Below are 9,123 nucleotides of genomic sequence, written 5' to 3' on the forward strand. Positions count from 1 at the left end.
ATGGAGGGGAAATCTGTTGGAGGAGATGGGATAGAATGAGATCACCTGGATAAGTAGAGGGGTTAGCTTTGTTGAAGAGTAAGGCCACGTCATCTCATGAGGCAGGAGTGAAGAGGAGAGAATAGGAGAAAGCATCTGAGTGATAGAAGACAAGGAAGAGGGGAGAAAAGGGAGCCCATGATGAATGGCCTCAACTTTTTTCTATAAAATATAAAGATTTTTGGTTGGGAGAGTCAGAGGAGAGGGAGCCATGGGAGGTTCAAGGAGGGATGACAAGGTCTGAAGGACCACTGTGGATAAGAGAATAGTGGGTTGTAAAGGGAGGTTTAATAGGATTGCCTAGCAGCAGCGAGGACCCGGATGATGGGGTATAACATAAATTTGTTGTGAATCCATTCAAAAGGACTGTGTGATTTTCTCTATCCTTGTTCAGCTGTACCTGTGCAGGAGTGAAGGCAGTAACGGCGGGAGCTAACCTGAAGTTTAACTAGGCATTATTGGCAGAATGAGAAGGGGGCTTGAAATTTGAGAGAGGAGGACAGTGTAGAGTTGAATTGGTTCACTAAGAAGTCAAGAAAAAGAAAAGACGAGTGAGTGGTTTGTACAGGGGAGATAACCTGGGAGGGAATTGAGGGGTCAAGGGATTGGAGTTCATGGTATGGATAAAGAGTAGGGAAGGCAGAGGGAATGGTGAAAAGACAATGGATTGTTTGTGGGTGATGGCAAGATCAAGGCTATGGCCATCTTTGTGTGTGACTGAAGTTGGGTGGAGGAGTAGGTCATGGGTCATCAGTAGGTTGAAGAAATGAGTGATGAGGGTGTTTAAAGGAGAGTCAATTTGTATATTGAAGTATGACAGCAAGAGTTAGGGAGGAGACAAAAATTGTAAGCCAGGCATTGAGTTAATTGAGGAAAGAAAGGGAGTGACCTGGGAGTCTGTAGACAACAGTTACTAGGATTTTGATTGGGTGGTAGACATGAATAGAGTGAACCTCAAAGGAAAAGGAGGAAGGGAGAGAGCTTGGAAGTGGCAATGGGGAGAAAGGAGCATTCTCACTCTCCCACCTTCACCAGTGAACCAAAGAGAATGAGTGAAAGTGCAAAGCAGTACTGGAAAGGGTTACCAGGGAGGCTGTGTCATTGGGGAAGGGAGAGAAACAGTTTTCTGGAAGGGCTAGTAGATGGTTGGAGTAGAAAAGGAAAAGATTTAAGATGAAGGGGAGTTTGTTGCTTATGGAACAGGCATTGCAGAGGGCACAGTGGTAGTATGGAATTTGAATGAAACTTTGGGGTAAAAGGATTGAGGGGAGATAGGAACTATGAATCCAGAGGTGCAGGGTGGGCAATGAGGTCTGGATGATCTACAGGAGTTCAGAGTCACTGGGATGTGAAGGGTATGACCAGCTATAAGAATGTTCATCATTGAGTAGAAGGTGTGACTCCTGAAGGCTTAATGAGATTGGAGGCACAAGGTCATCTGTCCTGTTTTGCAAGTCCTTTGCCCTCCAAAGGAGATTGGACAGAAAAAGGATGCAGCTTGAGATGGAATTCCAGTCTACACAGAAAGAAAAAGAAATTCCATTCTCCACCAACTTTCCTCTTCCTCTTCCCTCAAGGGAAAGGTTCAGTAAGAGATGGGAGGTCTTAATCTTGGGAGGACTTTAGCTTGCTCTTCTTTGCCCTTGAGCTTCTCCACATTCACACTGGGAGATCGGGCTGGCAATAAGAAGTGGAGGTCGATTGTCTCCTCCTGGCAAAGATTGGGGTAGATGGAAGACCCTGGTCCTGCTTGATCCCTTGCAGTCTTCCCTCAGGGGTCCAAGCTGGGATGGAAGGCACAAGGTACTCTAGTGAGAGATTTAAGGTCTTCTCAGCTATGGAGGCTGGCTATGAGGTGGAAGAAGAAAATGGCAGACTTCCTATAAAGGGGGGAGGGCCAAAAAAGGGAGGATCTTTACCCTACTCCTCGGTCTATTTGAATTCAAATCCCACCTCTGACAGAGACCTCAGTTTCCCTACCTGTACAAGGGGCTTCCACTGGATAATAATAAGAGATGAAATTTATAGATCACTGGCAGTGTGTCCGGAACTGCACTAACCACTTTATAATTATCTTATTTGATCCTTACAACAACCTTGGGCAGTAGGTACTAATAATTGTCCCCATTTTACAGATGAGGAAACTAAGGCAAATGGAAGCTAAATGACTGCCTAGCTACTAAGTGTCTGAGCTGAGATTTGACTCCAGGCTCAGTGTGCTATCCCTGGTGCCACCCCGATGCCAAGATGGCAGTTGGGTGGCCTCCAAGGCCTTTTCAGCTCTGTATCTAGGATCCATGTCTCTGGGACATAGCCTGCTCACACCCTCCCCTCACACACCCCACAGTAATATGATCTTATCCTCTTCTAGAAGTTTCTATCTCGAAGATCATAAGGAGTCCTTGGAGATCATCTCAGGGCTTCTTAACTGTATTTCAATATAATTGGTTTCCTTACAAAGGAATCCAATATATTTTATAGACTTCACCAGGTTACCAAAGGGGTCTATGACACACACACACACACACACACACACACTTACAAGACCTGAAGACTCACTGACCTAACCCATATTCCTTACTTTACAGAGAGGACACTGAGGTCTGTCTGCCTGAGGTCATACAGGTACCAGATAACAGGTACAAGAACCTAGGTCCTCTGGCTCCACATTGAAGGCTCTTTCTACTCTACTCCAATAAGTTGCTTAATTATCAAAGTGCTTAATTTCATCCAATCCTCCAAAAAATACCTTTGAGACAGGTAGAGCGGACCATTCTCCCCTCCCCTCTCCCCAACTTGTCCAAAGTCACCCAACAAGTTCGTGATAAGACCCTGACATCCTGGTTCCCTGTCCAATGGTCTTTGCACTGGCTCAGGCCACCTCTCTAATCTCCCCCTCCCATCTCTGCTCCCTCCCACTGAGATAAAGCTAAGAGATAACTTCCCGGAGTGAGCCCAGGCCAACCCAGCTGAAAGACTCATAAACATCCGGGAAACCGAGCCACTGGGGCCAGAGCCGTCCCGACCGGTTTTCTTCTCCCAGTCACAGGCCCCCACAGCAGCCGGCCCTTCTGGCCAAGTACCCGTATGCACTCCCCCCCACCCTTCCCACACAAAGGGGAGAGACAGACAGCCTGGAGGTGGCTGCCTCGGGACATGTTTCCCTCAATTGTATCTTCCCTCCACTTAGCCCTCTTTTTGCCCCATCAGCCCCCGACAAGCCTGATGAAACACCATTTATTATATTTATATTTGAGAAATCCCCCAGCTTTTGCTTGCCCCTCCTCCTGCTCTCCCCCTCCCCTCCCCTCCCCGCACCAGGGCCTGCTTGTCAGCAGGAGTCTGGTTTGGCTCTTGATCATTATCCCCAGACCTGTTTGTGCTGGGTAGATTGGGCAAGGAGAATGGCCCCAGGGTGGAAAAGGGGGGGTGGAGTGGGAGAAGGGGCTGTTTCTTCCCTGACTAGACCAGGGGACTGGGGCTCCACACTCCAGAGGTGGGGGGTGGGGCTGTGGGGGTGGGGGGGATGAGAGCACAGAAAGGTTAAGGGACCCATAGCTACTGTCCAGCCCAGGGGCTCCCCTATTTCATGTCTAGATCCCATGTGACAGCAGTTTGGTAAAGACTTTGGGCCCCTTACAGAATAATACTTTTAAATGCATAAAATAAAATCTACCAGATTATACAGGAAGACATTGAAATAGTTATCAAAATATTTTTCTAAAAATGTTCCTGGACCCCAAGTTAAGAATCCCTGGCTTATAGACTGACTTAAATAAGAAGGATAGGAAAGGAACTTTAAAGGTTGGCTACTGGCATTCCTTTATCATATGGAAAAGGAAACTGAAGCTCAAGATTTGAAATGATCTACCCAAGGTCATACAGGTAGTGTGTAAGAGGCAGAATGTGAACCCAGGTCCTGGGACTCTAAAGTGAGAGAGTGCTCTTTCTGAGGTACCACTCTGCCTCTCATTTTACAAGTGGGGGAACTGAGTCTAAAGGAGTGAAATGGTTTGCCCAGGGTCACCTAGCAAGTTAGTGGCTGGGCTAGAAGTAGACCTTGAAAAGACCTGCCTTCCCCGGGGAGGTCTTTTCACCACCCTAGGAAGTCTCCCAGGTGATAATGTAGGTAGTGGAGAGAGTCTTGTTCCTGAAGTCAGAACCTTGGTAAAGTGAATTAACTTCTCTATCTCAGACCAGAAGACTGGACAAAAGAACCTCCAAGGTACCTTCCAGCTCCAGGTCTTTGATCAGAAAACCTGAATTCGAATCCTGGCTTCAAGACTTAGAACTAGGGGATTCAGAGCTGATAAGATCCTCTGGAATCATACAGATAAGCTTAGCCCCTCATTTTTTAAAATATAAACTTAATTTTGTCCTTTTCATTTCCCCCAAATCCATCTTCTCTCCCTTCCACCCCTCCCTGTTAGAAAATAAAAAAAGAGAAACAAAACCCTCATAACAAATATTCAGTAAAAAAACAAAAACAAAAAACTTGACTCGTTATTTTAAAGACTTGGTAACTGAATCCCTGAGAGGTCATGACTTATCCAAGGTCACATCATCCATCTCTTGGTATATTACTCTGAGCTATAAGGGAACTGGGTGGCACAGTGGATAGAGCCCTGGGCTTGGAATTGGGAAGACTCCTCTTCCTGAGTTCAAATTGAGTATGTCACTTAACCCTGTTTGCCTCAGTTTCCCCATTTGTAAAATGATCTGGAGAAGAAAATGGCAAACCACTCCACTGTCCTTGCCAAGAAAACCCCAAATGGGGTCACAGAGAGTCAGGTATGACTGAACAACAAAAAGATGGCTAAACCCTCTCTGAGACTCAGTTTGCTTATCTATAAAATGGGGGTAGTAAGAACTATATTACTACCTTGCAGGATTGTTGCAAATAAAGCAATTCATCCACTTTGAAGTATTATAGAAATGTCAGCCCTTAGTTGGATTGTTGCTCTGGAGTCAGGCTGGGATGAAGAAGATAGAATCTTGCTCTAGAAACAAGGAACCACAATGGCAGGCATGGGCTAGAGCCAATTTGAGAGCCCATCATTAAATTTTCAGTGTGAGCATTATGCCTTGGAAATCGGCAGATACTATGAATCAGGTCTTGATTTGTTTGGTTGTTTGCCTCTGATAGTATAGGACCCAGAATCCCCTATATTTCACTGGCTCTCCATTTCCCAGGACTCTCACACAGTCTCTCATCCTTATCCTCAAGGGAAGGAAAAACCATAGCATCCTGAGGTTGTCAGGCATCTTAGAGACCATAGAGGTTAAATAGCTTTCCCATGGTCACACAATCAGTAAGTGTCAGAGTTAGGATTTGAACTCAGGTGCTCTGACTCCCAGAGGACCCAGTTATTTTTCCCAAATAATATCCAGTCAAACCTTCACTAGGATCTCAGGGCTGAAGATTTAGAGCTTAGTCCACCAATTCCAACCTCTTCCTTTTACAGATATGGAAACTGAGGCATGAAGAGATCAAGGGACTTACTCAGAGAATTCCCTTCAGAGTCAAGAAGGCTTAGGTACAAATCCTGCCTCAGATACCAGATATAAGATGACCATGAACAAATCATTTAAGCTCTCATTGCCCCAGACAACTCTCTAAAACAGTAAATTACTAAAGAATCACAGGTCTGCATTGGTCAAGAGTGGGAGTTCCCTCCACCAGCAAAACTACAGGGTCACAACAAAAACAAAGGAAAATGAACTAATTCTAGAGGAAGAGGTCTCCTTCCATCACTGAGGAACAGATGGAGAAACTGTCCAAAAAACTTGTCCAAAGTTGTATCTTCTAGGTAGCAGAGTCAGGATTTGAACCCAGATTCCTCTGGTTTTAAACCCCTGTGCTCTTTTCATTCGACTGTACTATGGGGGGAGATGCATTTCAAACTTCCTGAAAGACTAGACCCCAAGATTAGCCATTGTTGAATTGGTGTCTACTTTTAGCATTGGAGGAATGTCTTTCACAGAATGCCTCAGGGATCTGTCCTTGAGTCTATGCCATTCAACATTTTTATTGACTTGGAGAAAGGCATAGAGGCCATTTGGATCAGACTTGCAGAGGAGACAACGTCAGTAGGGAGAGCCAAGGGATTGAATGACAGAGGCAGAATCCCAGAAGATCCTGTGCTTTTCCCACAACGTCACCACGCTACCTCTAATATTCATTTACAAAGTTCTTTTTTTTTTTTTTTAACTCAGTGGGCTTAAGAAGAAAGCTAGAGGAACCTAGAGTACAGGAAGGGGCAGCTAGTGATTAGTTGAAAAGTAAGGAAACCTTCACAAAGAGGGGTCCTGGCTCAACTGTCCCCTTTCTCTCTGGGCCATTTCTTCACATCCTTAAATTATATTTACATTTGTGATGAGAGGTCGTATGATAGTGGATAGACTCAGTTTCCTCATCTGTAAAATGAGGATGATAAAAAGACCCATATTACCTACCTCGTATTATCTGACATAGAATAGGGACTTGACCTGTGGTTTAATTGTTGTAGGGAGCTTGTGGATGATAAACTTCTACAGATGCAGGTTGGCACCTTCTCTGATATGTAGTCTTGGAGAATTTCCTGTTCAGGATCACCGTATGTTTCAGAAGGGAGATCTGAACCTGGGTCATTCGGGTTCCAAGGCAGCCTCCTATTACATGGAGATGAGGTATGTGAATCATTTGTGAACATCAAAGTGCTAAACAGATGTCGGTTATTGTCTTCATTTTGAGTCTGAGGTTCTGGGCTTAGGTACGTAATTGCTGTGTGACCTTAGTCAAGTCATGCATTCTATTTGGGCCTCAGTTTCCTCATCTGTAAAATGAGGGGTTGAAAGAGTAGATGATCTCCAAGGTTTCTTCAGGCTTTAAATCTATGCTTCTCTGAATAAGGAGCTAGATTCTCTCACACATGACCATGTGCTCACGTGCATACCCAGCCCATCTCCTCTAACCAGACTGCAGACTCTCTTTCTGCATCCACTATGGCCCCTCAATAATTTATCACCCAGAGGGTACAATAACCATCAATAATGCACAGGCAATAATGTTCTACACGCTCAAATTCACGATTGTGTTATTCCTGAGGTAGCAGAGTTCAGGCAGGATTCTCTCCCTGAAGCTGCCCCTCCCCACACCCGGCCCCAGTAGAAAATCACTAGTAGCCCACCCAGATCTCTAAGGAGCCACAAGCCCCTCTGGGTTCTGCTCTAGAAGGAACTTGGATCCTCATCTTGATCCCACCTCTGAATACTCTTACTCATCCCAGCCAGTGTTCATGACTGCCTCCTTGACTCCCTCCACCTTGTCCTACCATATGAAGACATATGGCTCAGCCAAAGCCCAGTCCACCCCCAACCAGCTTCCACAGTTAGCACCAATATGGTGTATTAGCTAGAGGGCTGGAACTGAATTTGAATCCCACCTCTGAAGCTTCCTAGCTTTTTGACCACAGGCAAATCCCTCACCTCTGCTCCCTTGTCTGTAAATTAGAGGTAATGATTTCTCTGACTGTAAGACTCAATATCCATCAGAAAAGTCTTTAGAGATTGTCTTTGCTATGTAAAAGAGCTGGGTTTGGAGACAGAGGACTTGGGCTTGAATCTCCACTGCCACTTACAACCTTGGCAACCTTGGACAAGTCACAACCTCTCTGGGCCTCAGTCTCCTGGTCTGTAAAATGGGGAAGTCAGATGACATGACCTCTCAGGTCCCTTCAGGTTTCATTTTTGTGTGTGTGCTAGGCACGTTGGTGGGGAGGGTAATAAGAAGAAGCCATGGTCTCTACCTTCCAAGGGCTTACAGTTTAACTGGGGAGAAAGGACCAGCACACAGGAAAGAACGTGAGACCTATATAAGACAAAATACAGTGTAGTACTAGATTTAGTGCTGGGACCTGGCACGTGAGGGCTGCCAGAAGCACGAGAACTTGTATTATCTCTCTCTATACAGTATATTAACTTAGGGTATATTACATTAGGGCCAGTCTAAGGTTTGCGCCCTTCACAGCTGCACTCTTGTTTTTGATTCCCACGATTGTCTGGTAAGGAAGACAGGGAAAGCTCTATTATCCCCACTTTCCATATAAAGGAATTGTGATTGTTACTATCTAGTGTCTGAGGACATAGCTACTGATCAGGCATGAAGGTCAGAGACAACTAATCTGCAGAAGCCAGCAGCCGAGCTGGGACCTATACTCTGGTGCTTCTCAGTACAAGCCCATGGATCTTTTCACTGAACCACATGGGAGGTTCTACCAGGATAAGTAGCTCTAGAATTGTTACTCAGCTAAGCCATGGCACAGGGTATAGGCAGCTCATAGATCTAGCTAGGACCAGAAGGGACCTTCAAGGTCATCTACTCCAACTCACCCATTTCCCAGATAAGGAAACTGAGGCTTTGGAAGTGAAGTGCCCAAAGTCACAACTAGTAAGTAGACATCCAGGATGCTGGGGGAACAGAGGTGTGGGTGCTATCCTGTGATGGCTCCTGGGGGACCCTGTGTCTGCAGAGTGGACAAGGGAAATGTAACAACCATTTTCCAAGTGTCTACGCTGCAGTTGTTATAGGACCATAAAAGACAGGAACTCAGAGAAACCCAGTCCAGTCATCTCATTTAATAAATGGAGAAACTGAGGTTCCATGAGAAGGAGGGTCTCTTCCAAAACCACCCTGGTAGTCAGGAGTGGAATAGGGATTTGAAGCCAAGTTCCACTGACTCTTAACTCTAGACTTCTTTGCTAGTGTCTGGGGCACAGTGGCTATGCCACAGAGGCTGCTTTCAGGGAGCTCATGGGCAATGGGGACAAGTGAGATGAAGGCAAGGAGGGGATGGGGCTAAGGATAGAGGCTCAGAAATCTGAGGAGGGGAAGAGGATTTCCAGATTCAGCTGTATGGGAGGGAAGCACATAAAACATTGTAAGCATCCTTAAGAGCAGGAGGCACCTGGATTGGACCCTGAAGAAAGGAAAGGCCTTACTCAGATGGAAATGCAGATTGAGGAAGCACATTCCAGGCAGGGAGGGTGTGTGTGTGTGTGTGTGTGTGTGTGTGTGTGTGTGTGTGTGTGTGTCTTGGGGGGGGG

This window comes from Petaurus breviceps, unplaced genomic scaffold, assembly GCF_028583685.1.
Source record: "Petaurus breviceps papuanus isolate PSGF00001 unplaced genomic scaffold, PetGlider_PUasm1.0 90825, whole genome shotgun sequence".
Lineage (NCBI taxonomy): Eukaryota > Metazoa > Chordata > Mammalia > Diprotodontia > Petauridae > Petaurus > Petaurus breviceps.